The sequence below is a fragment of the Artemia franciscana genome, chromosome 19 (genome assembly GCF_032884065.1).
Source record: "Artemia franciscana chromosome 19, ASM3288406v1, whole genome shotgun sequence".
In the NCBI taxonomy this organism is placed as follows: domain Eukaryota; kingdom Metazoa; phylum Arthropoda; class Branchiopoda; order Anostraca; family Artemiidae; genus Artemia; species Artemia franciscana.
The window spans coordinates 12,254,487-12,272,556 of NC_088881.1; the positions used below are offsets into that span (position 1 = coordinate 12,254,487).

At 34.2% G+C, this 18,070-nt stretch overlaps 1 long non-coding RNA gene across 1 annotated transcript; it reads left to right on the forward strand.

Moving 5' to 3' along the window:
* Positions 1-13,967: 13,967 nt before the first annotated feature.
* Positions 13,968-17,149, forward strand: LOC136039040 (uncharacterized). Its single transcript, XR_010620356.1, has 2 exons — positions 13,968-14,087; positions 16,958-17,149. It is a non-coding gene; the product is annotated as an uncharacterized LOC136039040 (long non-coding RNA).
* Positions 17,150-18,070: the final 921 nt, after the last annotated feature.

Below are 18,070 nucleotides of genomic sequence, written 5' to 3' on the forward strand. Positions count from 1 at the left end.
AATCAGAGGCTTAATTCCGGTTGGGATTTAAAATAAGAGCTCTGAGACACGAGTTCCTTCTAAATATCAAAATTCATTAAGATTCGATCACCCGCTCGTAAGTTAAAATACCTCAATTTTTCTAATTTTTCCTCTCCCTTCAGCCCCTCCAGATGGTCAAATCGGGTAAAACGACTTTATCAAGTCAATTTGTTTAGGTCCCTGGCACGCCAACCAATCTTCATCGTCCTAGCACATCCAGAAGCACCGAACTCGCCAAAGCACTGGACCCCCCCCCCCCCTTTCCTAACTCCCCAGTGAGAGTGGATCCAGACCGGTTACGTCAATCAAGTATCTACGACAATTGCTTATTCTACCCACCAAGTTTCATCCCGATCTCTTCACTCTAAGCGTTTTCCAACATTTCTGGTTAGCCCGTTCGTAAGTTAAAAATATCCCATTTTTTCTAATTTTTTTTCTAGTTAACCGTTGGCATTTACCAAGTGCCAAAAAAACATCAAAAATTAAATAAAAAATAAATAAACCATCAGAAATTAAATAAAACAATTTTCAACTGAAGGTAAGGAGTAACATTAAAACTCAAAAAGAAGAGGAATTATTTCGTATATGAAGGGGTTGCGCCCTCTCCTCAGTACCTTGCTTTTTACGCTAAAGTTTGACTGTTTGTCTCAATTTCTGAAGAACGGCTCCTGAAATACAACGGTCGTTTGATTAGAATAGGAAGTTTTTTTTATAAGTGCTAAAAGCTTTAGCGTCAAGAGCAAGGTATTGAGAAGGGGGGCACACACTTCATACAAGGGATAATTTCTGTTCGTTTTTCGAGTTTTAATGTTGCCCCATACATTCAGTTGAAAAAACTTGTGTTTTGTACTTAATCATAAACAACGTTATAGTATAATTACCCGATGACGTAAATTAAAACTGGGTTTTGTTCTTTACTATATTGAGCTCAGAAAAAGCCGGAAGGTTTTTCAAGTATATTATCATGGTTGCAGTGGTAGTTGCAACTCAGTCAAGAACGAAGCACAGTAACGAAATATTGAAAACTCTTCTTTTAATATTTTAAAACCAATTAACTAATTCAGGAACGATGAATATAATCTAAAGTAGCCTTAATGGTAAAATATTTCTTCGAAAATAAATTTATAGAATAAAAGTAATACCATTTGATATTTTATTGTGTGCTCCTTTTCGGCAAAGTAATCGTTACCTTGACAATACCCATCCCCCATGATGGGCCTATATATAGCCCGAATAATATACTTATTCGTTGTTGTTTTTTTTTTTTCATTATTTGATTCATTGTAAAAACCAGTTATTCACTGAAGACTTAAGATTTCCAGTTAAACAAGGACAAATTATAGGTTTAAAATCTAAACAAATTGTTTTCTTTAATAAATAATTAGTTGGCTTCTCATTATTTTCCATTCAGTTTTGAATTTTATTGCACCTACTTTTTAATCTCTAATCGAAAGCAAGGAGTGGACAGGCTTGTACAAGCTAATCCACTATTAATGCTGAACTCGTCTAAAGTTAATTTACGAAGCTATAAATGGATGCAGGGGTGAACCCAGCGATAAATTTCTCAGGGAGATGGATAAATTGACAGAGGGACGATAGTACAAATAAAAAAAAATAAATAATTTTTTTGCAATATAAGGTACATTTTTTATTGAGACAACACTGTAAGTATGCAATTATGAAATAAAATCAAGCCACCTTTTTTGTGAGATTGTTTATACGAAACGTCTTTTACATTGAAATGAAAATCTCTGCGTATAGATAATCCACCTATCTCCAAAACTGTATCCAAATTCTCCTCCACAAAGCTAACTCATCTTGCAGGTTTCCCCTATAGCTGTCTGCATCAAGATACAGAAAAGTAGTCAGAATAAACAATATACTCTTAATATATCCTTTGTTTTTCTTCGTCGAGATAAATACAGTGTGGAGGAAATAGGTATTGCAGTGACACCAGCAACTTTCTAAGACAAAGGAATCTCTTATGCAGCTGCTGTAGAAAGTAGTCCATAAATTGGATAAACACCGAAAGTCGGCGTTGTATTTCAGAATCCTCTTGCTCTCTTCCGGAAAAATTAAGAGCCTCTGGAAATAATATGCCAATCACATGTAATGTCAATCACACCTCAGCTTTACTTCATGTTTGACAACAACAGACTATCAGATCTGTTGCTTAGGCAATATAAAAATTAAGAGCCTCTGAAAAAAAACTGCTCGTTCCTCACACAAATACCGATCAAAGTCATATTGCCGTTAGTTCAAGTGCTTAAGCCGACTCTTCATTTATCAAAGGTAAAATTCCTTAAAAACTTGCTTTTGAATTAGTAAAAAGTGCCAGTGTCTTAGGATCACGGACAAGTTCACCACACGAATTTGAGGTCGTTCAATATTTGTCGTTTTCCGAGATTTCCAAGTGTTTTCCAAGATCTCCCGTTTCCCTCTCCAACTCTACCCATAATAACCAGATATAGTTGGGATTTAAAAAAAGAGTTCTGAGACACGAGTTCCTTAAATTTCAAATTTCACTAAGATCCGATCACCTATTCGTAAGTTATAAATACTTCATTTTTTAATTTTTTTCCTCTCCCTCCTCCCTCAGATGGTCGAATCGAGGAAACGATTGTTATCCAGGCAATTTGTGCAGATCCCTCATTCGTCTGCCAATTTTCATCGTCCTAGCACGTCCAAAAGTATTGAATTTGTCAAAGCACTGGAAATCCTTCCCATCTTCCCTGCTTATTCTTATTCTTTCCCTCAAGTTACATCCCAATCTCTCCACTCTAAGCGTTTTCAAAGATTTTCGGTTTCCAAGATTTTTGTTTCCCCCCTCAAGCCCCCCCCATGTCCCTGCATCCGATTCGAATTGAAATTTGGAACATCTGAGACATAAGATTTTTTTGAATATCAAGTTTTATTAAGATCTGATCACCCATTCGTAAGATAAAGATACCTAAATTTTCAGGTTTCCTAATATTTCCAGTTTCCCACTCAAACTCCCACAAACGTCGCCAAATCTCGTCGGGATTCAAAATGGGAGCTCTGAAACAATAGATCTTTCTAAATATCGAATTTCAATAAGATTTGCTCACCCGTTCGTAAGTTACAAATAGCCCTTTTTCCTATATTTTTCGAATAGCCCTTCCCCCCCAAAGCCCTCAAAGAGATCCAATCTGGTGTGATTGTGTTAATCAAGTATATGAGACTTGTGATTATTTCTTCCCACAAAGTATCATCACGATCTCTCCACTCTAAGCATTTTCCAAGATTTTTGGTTTTCTCCTCAAGCCCCTCGCAATGTCCCCGGATCCAGTCAAGATTCAAAATATGATTTGTCAGACATTTGGTCCTTCTAAATATCAAATTTCATTAGGATCAAGTCACCCGTTCGTAAGTTATTAGTACATAATGTTTTCGATAATTTCCGAATTACCGAATCCCCCCTAGACTCCTCCAGAGAGAGTCAATATGTACCAGTTATGTCAACCACATATCTAGAGATAATGCTTATTTTCCCCACCAGTTATCATCCCGATAATTCGACTCTAAGCGTTTTCCAAGATTTTAGGTTTCCCTCTCCAACTCCCCCCCCCCAACGTAACCAAATCCAATCGGGATTTAAAATAGGAGCTCTAAGACAAAATATTCTTCTAAATATTGAAATTCATTATGATACCATCACCCGTTCGTAAAATTAAAAAGTTAAAAATACCTCAATGTTTAAAATTTTTCCTTATTAACCGCCCCCTTACTTCCCCCCAGATAGTTGAATCAGTAAAAAAGACTATTTCTAATTTAATCTGGTCTGGTCCCTGATACCCCTGCCAAATTTCATCGTCCTAGGTTATATGAGGTACCCAAAATAGCAAACCGGGAAAGACAGACAAACCGACAGAATTTGCGATCGCTATATATCACTTGGTAAATACCAAGTACCATAAAAACCAACAAATCATTATAAAACACTTTTTATTGTCAGAAATGCAATAAAAAATACTATATATCTTCACTCTTTATTCATATGGTGAGTTAATCGGTTGTTCTCAATGTGCTTCACAATGTCATCCAATCCATTTTGTAGTTGTGATATATGCATTATATTCGCTTTCGATATGAAACATAATAGCTCTTCTGACTTAAACTTACTCAGATACAACAAATCAACGAAACATATAGTCCCACTCACATTTTATTCGACAATCCCTTCCAATTTCTACGGCTTAGAGTGGGAACTCTTACCTTCGTATCCTCACTGCCAATTCCTTCAAGTCGCAGTAGTATAAAACCACCTATTTTGAAGATATTAGAACCTTTTTTGAACTTGAAACAATGTAATCTAATTATATGTCCGTGTGAAACTGTGATACGAAGTAACTTACCATCAAACTTTTATACCGATGATCACATGATGGTTATTCTGCGATGGCTGTTTGTATCCAGAGGTTCTTTTCACCGAGAAATAAAAGCTGGCAAGCATACCAAAGAATTTCTACCCGGAATTTGTAATAACACAATATCTGTCGTAGTAATGATGGCATATCTGGCTGCTGAGAATGATGGATACCTTGCAGCTCAGAATTAAAGGCTGTGCCTGTACTCAGAGTGATGGGATGTGTTTGTGCTCGTAGTAAAGGGATATGTATGTTGTCAGAAAGTGAGATATGTGTATAGTCTGAACAGTGGTAAATGTGTGTCTTCAGAGGCAATGAGGGGTTAAGGAGGATTTAAAATAAAAAACTTCCGGTACCAGGGATTGCAGTTGGTGGGCTGTTGCAGTGTTGGTTATCCCTATACTACTCGCATTATGAGTTTGACTCGATTATTTGTTGTAATTTCTCTTCGTGTTGGGTTTCACTTATTTTTTTTTTCTGGTGATTTGTGGCAGTTTTACACTTGAAAGATTATTTAACATTATTTCGGCTCATTTTTGATTCAATGGAGCTCTTGATTTATCTTTGAAAAAATTATTTTGAGGAGAATGTTTTACTAGTAATTTATGTTATTCTTTTCATTTACATAGTCTTTCATAGAAAAAAAAATTATTTCTTTTTACTTTTTTTCTATGAGAATCCAAAGTTTGGCTTACAACTTTTATGTTGGAGAAACTTTTTCAAGAATTTTTAACAACACGCATCCTTTTGAAAATCTTGACACAAATAGTATTATTTAATTTAGTCTTATACCTCCTCAAGTTAACCTGAAAAATAAAGCTCAATCTCATTCCCCTAAGATTCCCTGTGTGCCCTTTGACGGCCTGGATACACGCTGTTTTAATTTAAGTAAATTCTAGGACAAGAAATACTTAAGATAGTAGACCTGAAAGTTTCAACTCAATAAACCAAGGCGTTCTTAAGATATTGCTGAAATGTTTTTATTGGCAACCAGCATAAATACAGCGGCTTTTGATTTAGTTTTAAAGCAACATTTAGTGCTGAGGCATAATGGGCCAATTGCATTAATGTTAGGGCTTGATATACCCAATATCCCTAGAGACATAGTTATTGGATCGTTCAACTAGGATGAGCAGCATGGTTATCTCAAAATTATGACTAGAAGTGTTTGGAAAATTAATGCAATTTACATCTAAAAACATATGCATTTGCTTTTTTGACTATATTAAACAAAATGGCTATGTCAAAAATTTCGATTAAAATATCTTTTGGAAAAAATGGTCAAAGGGGGGTGCAGCTGTTCTCCAATCATTTTGGTAAGCTAAAAATGACGCTAGAACTCTTAATTTCCATTTAATGCTCTCCTCCCGATCTTCTAATATCATTATTTCACTACGATGACCCTTGGAAAAAAAAACACATCCGTGATCTGTGTTCTTACAAAAATAGCAAAATTCCACATTTTATATATAAGAGCTTGAAAATTTTACAGTAGTTATCTTGTACGCTGAATATGACGGTGTGATTATTATTAAGATTCATTAAATTTTGAGGGCTATTTCTGCCCTATTTACAAAATCAGGCAAATTTTTTTCAGGCTCGCAACTTTTGATGGGTAGCACTAAACTTGATGAATCTTATATATTTGGAAACAGCATAATCAGCTGATTCTTTTGATGTTTCTACTGATATTAAAATTCCGGTTTTAAGAGTTTCATTTACTATTGAGCCGAGTCGCTCCTTACTTACAGTTCGTTACCAGGAAGTGTTTGAAAGGCTTGACTTATGATTACACATATTGTGTTTAATCTATTTTGAATTCTTTAATGGTTTGCTAATAGATAACTATTTTTGAGTTTAAAATCGATGTATGGGAAAATACCCCAATCTCTTTCCTTGTTTTTAGTTCTTCCTTTGTATTTTCTTTACTAAAAATCCTTCTTACAGATGGAACAATAGCAAAAAATGTAAACATATCTCAGACAGACACATGCACAGGATTGGGATTCAAAGAGCTCTAAATTGGGGGCGGGGAGCAGCATATTCAAAAAATACCAATAATTGGGGATTATATTAAAACTTTAGAAATTTTGGGAAAAACATAAAATGTCGATATCTTTTTCTGACAGGGGGAGGGGGTAAAATTGGAAGCCTCACACTGTATACCTACTTGGTCAACAGGTGCCTCTTTTTTGTTTTGTTAGGTCAGTTTTAAGTGTAAAATGATTTTTTCTAGTAAAGAATAAGATGCAGGGTATGATTGCAGAAAAAAGAAAAAAAATTGTTAGTCAGAGGTATAATTACAAAATTAAAAGATTCTGTTTCTTTTTTTTTTTTTAAGTGACAATTAATCCTTTCATCGCAGCTAAAGTAGTTTGCGACTTTACCTAAAATACATAAATAGCACAATATTAATCAGCACAAAAGTTCGGTGTTCTTGAGATATTCGTAAAGATTTTTTTCTCTTCAATTTCAGTCAGTTGCTAATTAGAATGGGCCTTTAAAGGTCCTTTAATTTTAATATGCATAAAACTACTAGAAATATAAATTCAATTGATAAAAGTGAACTAAGATCTTATCTTTTTCATTGCTTTTACTTTATGAAAAACACGAGGCCTTTTGCCTCAGCTTCGGCCAAAAGAACCAAATAATTTCCAGACCCAGAAGCAATTCAATCCCCCCAAAATCGAATCAGGAGTCACGTCCGAAGAGATAAAGCACAAAAGGCCCCTTCAATTACTCAAATTTACTGAAAAGATTGAAAGATATAAAAGCAGTTTTATGCCTAAGCTTATGTCTAATTTTAACGTTTGACTCCAATTTCAATCACCTATTCTTTACTTTTTTGTTATTGCCTTATTATATCAATATATATAAAAATTTTAGGCCTAGGGACAATTCCTTACCCAGACCCAGTCAGAAATTATCTCCAATCCATCTTGCTGAAAAATGGATAGATTGAAAAGCATTTTCGTACCTTAATTTGGTTCTAATTTTAACCTGTATCCCCATTTTCAAATATTTTTTCCCTTTGAAGTCCATATACTCTCAATTCTATTTTTTCAAAACTTTATACAATTATTGCATTTAATTGACTTTTATTGGTTTATTAGATCTTATTAATATATTTCACACGTCTGTAATGTATTTAGCTTTTTTTGCATTATTTTTATTGTGCTGAGTATTTAATTTTGAATAACCTGTTTATTTTGTAAACTTTTTATGTATTTTAATGTATCAATTTTGTGGGTTTTTTTTTGTCATTTTTGTTTCACCGCAAGTTCTGTAAAATTAAATAGGGAAAGCCATTTTCAGAATAAAACTTTATGTTATCACATCTCTTACTTTTTTTTAATTTGACTATAATGAAACTCATTACCTAACAATGGTTGTCTCATCATTTTTTCCATATTTTTTCAGATATTTTGAAGTTTATTGATTTCTGCAATTTTCAGTCCTACTTTTTCACCTTCATCGGCACTGAAATTCTAAGGATACCCTGGACATTTAATGAAAACTTTTCTCTCCCCCCCCCCTCTGAGTCCATCTTAGGTATGTTTATTCTTGAGAACAGGAGTTTTCCATCATTTTTATTTTTGGTTTTTATTCAACAATCAACAATATTCTTTTTCAGTGAAATTCTCCATTTATTGTCTCATGAATCGTGAAGACCAACAAGCGGGAACATTTCGGTATACATAAAAAACGGAGCCAGACAGTTGTACAGCCCAAATATAGAGTACAATGGAGGTACACCGGTTTGCTACTATTGAACAAACATAGGCCTATTATAGGGTAGGAACAAAATTCCAAAATTAAGCAAGAAAAGCGATGTAATCGAATCAGAAGAGAAAATGATTATTATTGATATTTCAAAAGTTAGCTAAAAGGGTAAATAGGAAGATAAGTCTGCAAACCAAGATGAGAACATTGGAAGCTACATTGATGACAGTGGTCAAATATGGCTCTGAAGTTTGGGCGCTCCGAAAAGTGGGTGAAAATTTACTAGATATTTACCAAAGAAATGGCCTAAGGATTGTTCTGGGTATCCGGCTGACTGACCGTATTTCAAACAGTAGGTTTTACGAGAAATGTGGTTCAATCCCACTTTCTAGGGCTATAATGAAAGAAAGGTTAAGATGGCTAGGCCACATTTTGCAGATGAAGGATGACATATTGCCGAACATTGTCCTTTTTGGCCATCCGTCTGGGACTATACAAGAAGCAGGTCGTCCTCGTCTGGGGTGGGAGGATGTCATAAATAAAGATTTAAAGGAAATGAAAACTTCCTGGGATGATGTAAAGAGGGAAGCCTTGAATAGATTGGATTGGAAGAGGAGCGTACGTAGCTTTGTTGGCCTCAGGCGGCTTGGTACTGTGGTGAGTTATTAGTAGTAGTAGTAGATAAATACATCAAAATAACATAGCCTAATTGGTCAAAAATATTCGCTAGGTAAGTCGATTACCCTATATAATAATTTTAAGTGTTTGATTTTGTTGAACTTTAATAATAAACATATTAATGCATATTTTAGATTTTTTTGTTGTTATGATATAAAGATCTCACTTTAAATTTAACAAGTGGTTTAAATTATATATTTGGGTAGTTTTAATCATTCAGCCACTTCTTTTACAGAGTTTACTGACAATTAATGCCAGTTTCTCTCTTTTGCCACAGCAACCACGATACATAATGCATCATTCAAAACGCTATACATACATAACACTTAAAGAATTTGTTTGGCCCATTTTTGGCGATTTTCACATGTTCTTAATTTTTAAATTTGGTCTTAAGTGCAAAAGTTAGACACCAGCATTGAATATATTTTGGATTAATAATTGAGTTTTCTTGGTCTTCTAAAGCGTATATGCTTGTGTAACTTTTCACTTATCCAATTAAAAGAATCACAATCATTTTGTTTTTCCTGGTACTTAAAAGGTTTATTTAGTAATATTCTTCTTATTAAGGAAGACTATTGCTGGCTTAATGATTACAAACTGGAAAAACATCCGAAGAGTCTAAAAAAAAACACTTAATTACTTTGATTTAACATACAATATTGCAGCGCATTAGGCTTTCTATTAGTAAATACAAAGAAATTTTGCACTGCTTTGGCAGACATTAAAAACAAAACCTTTTCACTCGGGAAGATCAACACTTCAATAAACTTGAGACAGCAGATGATGAATTACCGCGCATCATCTTAGTACTGAAAAAGACATAAAATCATAAATATAGATGTCTCTTTATATCGATGCTAATAAACACGCAACAGGAAGTTATATATTTTGTCTATCTAACGAGAAATGTAACAGTAACAATGGAATTACGCCTCTTCAAAAGGAAATATATTAATAAAATTAGTACATAAAATTAGAAAATAAAATATTTTCACTCTGGAATATCAACACTTCAATAAACTTGAGACAGCAGATCGTCCCCTGAGAGCGGTTTTGTCGTATCTGCAACTTTTTCGGGAAGTGGAGTTAAGACTACTATCTAATGTGAAATTTTTTGCTCTATCCGATCCTGTTGACCATTTTATTGTATCTCAACTAAAAGTACCTCAATTTCTCGTTTATCGTATGTCACATTTTGCCGTTCTGTTAAGAGGGTTTTTTTTCGTATCTCATAGGGGAAATTTACATGAGTATTTTCGTCTTAACTCTGTTGACGTACAATTTTGAAGAAGAAAAAAAAAACTGGTAAAAGCTTCACAATGAGTCGCAAACGGACATTATTATCATCTGCACAAGCTGCGCAGTATTTACAGGAATCCAGTTCCTCATTTGTGTGGAACTGACTAATATTTTGTTCCAAGAATATATATATTTTATATCTTATATTATATATATTATATTATATATTGCATATATATAGAGTATAATTTAAAATTGTCAAACACCAAATTTTTTATGATTTTTGTTGCGTATCAGTGGTCAGAATAAATCTGGGCTATGATCGTATTTTGGTAATTGCTTCCTTGTAACGCAGCAGCCTGTTGGTAAGTTTCTCGCAGTTCATATTATTGACTTACAAATAAAGGGAACATACCACTCGATGCCTTTTTTATGTTCTTAACGAATTTAATAATAGCTTCTATCACAAATTCAAATTTAAGCACTTTTTGACCTCACCTAATTAACCCGACCTAACCTAACTAACGGGTGAACAGATCTTAATAAAATTTGATATTTAGAAAGATCTTATGCTTCAGAGCTCTTATTTTTTTGAAATTCCGACTAGATCCAGTGATATCGGGGGGAATCCGAGGGGGAAACCGGAAACCATGGAAAACGCGAAAATTGAGGTATCTTTATCTTCCGAATGGGTGATCGGATCTTGATGAAAAAATGATATATAGAAAGATCTTGTGTCTCGGATGCTCCATTTTCAATTCGAATCGGATCCAGGGACCTAGGGTGTTGGAGGGGGAAACAAAAATCTTGGAAATCGGAAATCTGGAAAACGCTTAGAGTGGAGAGATCGGTATGAAACATAATGGGAAGAATAAGCACAGGTTTAAGATACTTGATTGACATAACTAGACCAGATCCGATCTCTTTTGGGGAATTAGGGGGATTTCCAGTGCTTTGGCGAGTTTGGCGATTCTGGACGTGCAAGGACGATGAAAATTTGTAGACGTATTAGGAACCTGCACGAATTTCCTTGATAACAGTTGTTTTCCCGACTCGACCATCTGGAGGGCTTTAGGGGGTGGAAAATTGAAAAAAATGAGGTATTTGTAACTTAGGAACGGATGATCGGATCTTAATGAAATTTGATATTTAAGGACCTCTTGTCTCAGATCTCTTACTTTAAATCCAGACCGTATCCGGTTATATTGGGTGTAGCTGGAGGGGAAAACGGGAAACCTTGGAATCGCTTGGAAATCTTGGAACATTTCAAATTCGTGTGGCGAACTTTTTCATGATCCTATGGCACTGGCACTTTTTACTAATGTCAAAGCTAGTTTCCAAGAAATTTCACCATTGATAAATGAAGAGTTGGTGTAAGTACTTGAACCAGTGGCAATATGCTTTTTATCTGTGATTGTGTGAGGAACGTGCAGTTTCATATTATTTCCAGAGGCTCTTAACTCTTCAATTGCGAAAGCAACAGAACTATTGCTTTCATGCATGAAGAATAGTTGATTTTTGATTGACATTTGTACCGGTGATGCATCAAGTGTTTTCTCAAGTTGAAATTGGACGAAGCGAGTTGTAGCATTATGCCAGTCTTTAACATGGGGAGGCATCCATTGAGGTATATTAAATATTTCATGATTTAGTTTACCAACTAAATGATACTTCTTGCTCACGGCCTAAGCGAGTTCACCATCAGTATCAATGTTCGATCTATAATCATAGCCCATTGCAAGACCTATGAATTTCTTTTAGGACTTGGGAGTCATCAACATGAAACGTATATAGTTTCCATATTTTGATAGATTTTTGCTAGCCCTCACCAATGTTCTATTTAAGTAGACACAAGTTTGTCTAAACAAATTGTGTAGTAGGTAATTTTCAAGGACAATCCATCGGTCGCGATGGGAGTTTGATTATTTCTTCACCACAACTCATTGGATGATAAATCTATGAAGTAGTCTTCATTAGGTTTTCAGCGTCGTGGCTTAAGAGTAGTAACATAGCAATAAATATCAGGAAAAACAAATGTATTTTTCCATTAGCCATCTCGTTGTTGAATGGGTCGAAAATGACATGTAATCACAGCCAAACCTTTTGTTATTGCTAGAGGATCACCTAATTCACTTCTTAATGTTATCTGACAGAGTTCCAAATACGAAGTGTTTGCAGGAACATACTGAAAATGCTCTGTATTATAGTAATGAATGGGCTCATGGCGGTTTGAAAAATCTTTTTCATCAATTGATAGGAAATATAGCTGAGGAGTATTTCCCGTTATGATTTCATAGCTTTAGGAAGAAAATTTTCTGTTTGAAAAAAGTGTCGCCTGGAATTGCCTTTAGAAGATAAACTGTGCATTTATAAACGAAGCTATTATATGTTGGTGATAGGAATGTAATTCATGATTTTGATTGAAAGAAATAATTTCATGAAAAGATAGTAATTTTTGTATTAAAAGAAAAGATAGAATTTGTCGGTTATTAGAAACACATTCAAGAATTGCGCTTAGGTTTAATCTCAGAAAACCGGTTTCATGGCTACTGTAACAAGTTGCGTATGATGCAATGCATTGGACTTGTATAACTTGGGCTATTTATTTGCACATTAGAGGGGGGGCTAGGTTATGTTAGGTAGGGTTGGGATAGGTTGGGCTAGGGTTACCAAATTTTGTTTCTAAAAAATTATTTTATCATTATGTTTTGTTTTTTTTTTATTTCATTTGGGTTAACCTAACTTCACATCTTGGCTGTGTTTTGAATAACCAACAAGTACCGAAAAGATTATAATTCATGATAATAATAATTAATTACATAATTAATGTATGAATTAATACATTAAGTTTGACTGGGTGAATTGTCTAATTGCTAAGTTTGAATTGCTTAGGGGGGGGGGGGCAATTTTACATTTTTTTTTTTATTAAATTTGTTGGTCCGAATCGTTGCTTTCAAGAACAAGCAGCTCATATAGTCTATTCTGACGATAAATAAAGGCAGTTTCAAGTTTGCGAGAAAAAAAAATATCGATTTTTTTTTACCAAGCTCCGAAGTGGAAATTTTCAAGGAATTTGTTTCTAAGTTTTTTTTTATTTAAAGCTTTGTATATGATGATATTGGGCTATACATGTTCGAATAACGCTCAGAGAACTATTAGCGTAGTAAAAAAAAAAAAAAAAAAAAAAAAAAATGTTTCCGCCATCTAAAGTTTGACTTTTAAGGATTTTCGAGGAGAATTGTCCGTGGTTTAAGAAGGTATGTATAAATGGCACCTTACCAAAAAGCTATAAACTCGAAGATAGACTTTTAACACGAGTTTTTTTACTTTAATTTTCACGTTAAGTTTGGCACAAAATGGCTAAAACAGCACCTTGCAACGGTGCGACCTGACCATAAATAATTGATATCGTCTGTTTTCATTCGGGCAGCTGAGTCAAATATTGTCGATTTCATTCGTTACCTCCTTGTCTCCCTCTTCATTGACATTCACTTGCGTTTTGCAAATTAAATGTGCGCTGGATTAGGATCCTTTGTCTCAGAGGGCGAGAATTCGAATCCTAGTGTGCCCAGTTATTTAGTTTGGGACGGGGGTTTGTGGCTTGACTCTGTAAGCTCAGCCGGAATTGATCCAGCTCTAGATGGGTACCTGGAGAAATATGGGAAAGGTAAACAGGAAGGGTGTGCGAAAGCACAGGATGGTTGGCCCCAACCCCCTGTTGCACATCCTGGTTGAAGGGCCAAGAAAGGGATATCAGCACCGCCGGTAGGGACCGCAAAGTCTGATGCCGTATTCCTTTTTAGTGTACTATTTGCCGTTTTATTTTAAAGATGGTGTTAATATTTTCGCTTGTTTGATTGCTGACTGTGTATACCTAAGTTTGGAATTGAAGTTTCACTTTATAAAACTTAATTTTTTATTATATAAGTTTTTTTAAGTAAGGAATTATTTTTAGGCTCTTGAAACAAAATTAGCGTCCTGCAAGACCTTAGTAAAAGAGACAAACAAGTCGACCACTAGCGCCAAAGATATATCAAGGTATGTTGCTTGTTTTCTATTAAAATGAACTAGTTTAGTTTGCCATTTTATTTCCTTTGTTTTTAATCTTAAGAATGAAAAAAAAATGAATCTAATTCTTCAACTTTTCTTAACTTTGTGTAGTAACTTGAAGCCATCTGAACATCTACATATTATCTGTAGCAAACTTCCGAGTCAGAGAGAATTTGTTTTTGCGTTCCTTTTGCAATACCATCTAACTTTTAAAGTATCTTGGTTTCTTGGCATGTCGACAAAAAAGAAATACGCCATTGCCATCTAACTTTTAAAGTTTCTTGGCATTTTTCATTGTAATAATAAATCAATATTAGTTTAAGCAGTGTAGCTGGCTAAATTACTATATTAACAAGTGTCTGATCTCCAGTTTCTAAGAAAAATTATGTTTAAGAAGCTTAAAAAAATTCAAAAAAATGCCAAACGGTAGATGGGGCTGGTTTTTGTCGGGCACTACTGCCAGTTTCTATTCATAATCTTTGAACTGAACCATTAAATATGCAATTATATATAAGAGTTTCCTTTTCTCACTGCTCAAAGGACCAAAGTTGACAGTGAAAGCTGTGAGATAAGTGATAATGGTGATTAATTGAAGGACTAGAAAGACAGAAATCCATACGATTGCCATGAACCTGAATATGGTCAATTAATGGGACGTTTTTATACCCTATTGTTTGCTGTAATGATAATGATTTTTCCATGACCCGCTATGCAAACTCTTCAGAAAAGCCGAGTCAAAAAAAAAATAGTGACCGGTTGGTGTTGAAGGCATTGTTTTTTTGTTTGTTTTTTCAATAGCTTTTGGCTCTTCTTCTTCTGCTAATGAATTGTTATAAGCTTACCTCTAATATTTTATGCCTTATACTCGAGGCCTGTTTCATTTAGAAAGGCTTGTTACAGTTTGTTCCCTACTTTCTTCGTTTTATTAGGGAATGATGCATAGCCATACTTTTTTTGTGTGTTTATTCATACTTGCTACAATATAGAGTTCGGTAAATATGGAGCAGTTTACATTACTGATTTGAATTAATGGTATCCAAAACTAAATGAGAAACAAAACAAAATCTCTTATATAACCTCTAATAACCTCTATTAATAACCTTTAATATCTATATAAACCTCTTATATCTCTTTCTCTCACCTAAATTTTGTTTTTCGTTTGCTGTTGTATAACCTTTGTGTTTTTCAATTCTTGCCCTTTTTTATCTGTTAGTTTAGAGTAGTTTTTCGTTGATAAAAGCTTTGAATTTCAGACTTTTTTTTTATTACTGGTACATTTTTAATTTCAGACTTTTTTAATTATTAAATACACTGAATAAACTTGCTTTTAGCAGGCAGTATTCATGGAAACTTAAAAAAAAATTGGAGGCAGACGTGCCTTGCAGACAAGTATTGAATTCATCGGTTACCAAATCGACAAGTAGTTTAGTTTGCCATTTCATTTTCTTTGTTTTTAATCTTGAGAATAAAAAAAACCCGAATCTTATTTTTCAACTTTTCTTAACTTTGTGGAGTGTAACTTGAAGCCCTCTGAACATCTACATATTATCTGCAGCAAACTTCAGAGTCAGAGAGCCTTTGTTTTCGCGTTCCTTTTGCAATACCATCTACTTTTAAAGTATCTTGGTTTCTTGGCATGTCGACAAAAAAGAAATACATTAATGCCATCTAACTTTTAAAGTTTCTTGGCATTTTTCAGTGTAATAATAAATCAATATTAGTTTAACCAGTGTAGCTGGCTAAATTACTGCATTAACAAGTGTCTGATCTCCAGTTTCTAAGAAAAATTATATTTAAGAAGCTTGAAAAAATTCAAAAAAATAACAAATGCTAGATGGCGCTAGTGCCACTTTCTATTCATAGAAACTAGGACTAATAATGGGACGTTTTTACGCCCTGTTGTTTGCTGTAATGATAATGATTTATTCATGACCCGCTATGCAAACTCTTCAGAAAAGCCGAGTCAAAAAAATAATAGTAACCAGTTGATGTTGAAGCCATTGTTTTTTTTTTTTTTTTTTTTCTCAATAGCTTCAGATTCTTCTATATTTCGTATATAATGCAGGATCGATGTGAAGAGCCATCTATAATTGTAATTCCATATATTATGTTCAGAACTAAGATGATCCGGGGTAATTGAACATCTACTATTGAATGACATTGATATTGTTATTGTTGAAGTTGTAAGTTTTATTGGTAACAGTATAGAATTAAGGCTCTTCTGAAGGAAGCTTCGTAATAAAATAAACGTAGTAACAATAGATTCCTTATCTTATAATCGTTTTCAATATAATAGTTGTCAACTGACAATGCAACCCACCCCCGCTCATGATGGCCCCCCCCCCCCTTGGAATATATACAAACTAAAAGAAACTACTAGAACATTGAAATTCTTATTATATAATATGCAGCATTTTTCTTATAATCAGATTGTTGTGCTTCCTTCCATTATCATCCACTTTTAATATCATTTCAAATAATATTTTGGACAATATTGCTCTCAGTCCCAGGTGAAGATAGAATCAAAACTGCAGAAAAATATTTTCTATAAAAGAAATTATAAAGGATAATTAGATTCAGTTTATGGATAAATATGTTATCAAGGCTATATATGGGATCATTAGGGGGGGGGATTGTGTTGCACTGTCGGGTAACGAGTATTGTATTGAAAAGGAGCATAAAATTAGGAATTTAATGTTACTAATTTTATTAATATGTTTCCTTTAGAAGAGGCGTAATTCCATTGTTACTGTTACATTTCTGGTTAGTTAGACAAAATATATAACTTCCTGCTGCGTGTTTATAAGCATCGATATGAAGAGCCGTCGATATTTATAATTGTTTGTCTTTTTTTTTAGAACTAAGATGACGCGCGGTAATTCATCATCTGCTGTCTCAAGTTTATTGAAGTGTTGATCTTCCCGAGTGAAAAGATTTTATTTTTAATGTCTGCCAAAGCAGTGCAAAATTTATTTGTATTTACTAATAGAAAGCTTAATGCGCTGCAATGTTGTATGTTAAATCAACGTAATTAAATGCTTTTTTTAAGACTCTGGATTTTTTTGCAGTTTGTAATCATTAAGCCAGCAATAGTCTTACATGGAAAAAGAGCATAAAATAAAGAATCTAATTATTAATTTTATTAATATGTTTCCTTTAGAAGAGGCGTAATACATCTTAGAAGACAGGGAAACTGATTTTTAATCCAAAATATGTTCAATGCTTGTGTACAATTTTTGCACTTAATGCCAAATCTAAAAATTAAGAACGTGTATAAAATCACCAGAAATGGGCCAAAAAAATTCATTAAGTGTTATGTATGATGCATTATGTTTCGTGGCTGCTGTGGCAAAAGATAGAAACTGCCATTAATTGTCAGTAAACTCTGTAAAAGAAGTGGCTGAATAATTAAAACTACGTAAGAATATTACCCTAACCACTTGTTCCAATTTAAAATGAAACATTTATATCATAACAGCAAAAAATCTAAGCTATGCATTAATATGTTTATTATTAAAGTTCAACAAAATCAAACACTTAAAATTATTGGTTAGGCTAATCGATTTACCTGGAGAATATTTTTGACCAATCAGGCTATGCTATTTTGAATTATTTATCTACTACTACTACTACTACTAATAACTCACCGCAGCACCAAGCCGCCTGAGGCCAACACAGCTACGCGCACTCCTCCTCCAATCCAATCTATTCAAGGCCTCCCTCTTTACACCCTCCCAGGTTTTTACCTAATTGTTTCAGCCAAAATGTGACTGGATATGCACTTGTTTTGGTATAAGCCTAAGGTTTAGCCTATATTATAGACTATTGTTATTAGACTACTAGCTGTTGGTGTGGCGCTTCGCGCCCCCCAAGCTCCCCCCCCCCCCGCGTACGTAAATCGTCACGATCCATATTAGTTACGTGCCATATTAGTTACGCGCCATTATAGTTGTGTCCCTTTGTCCCACTTG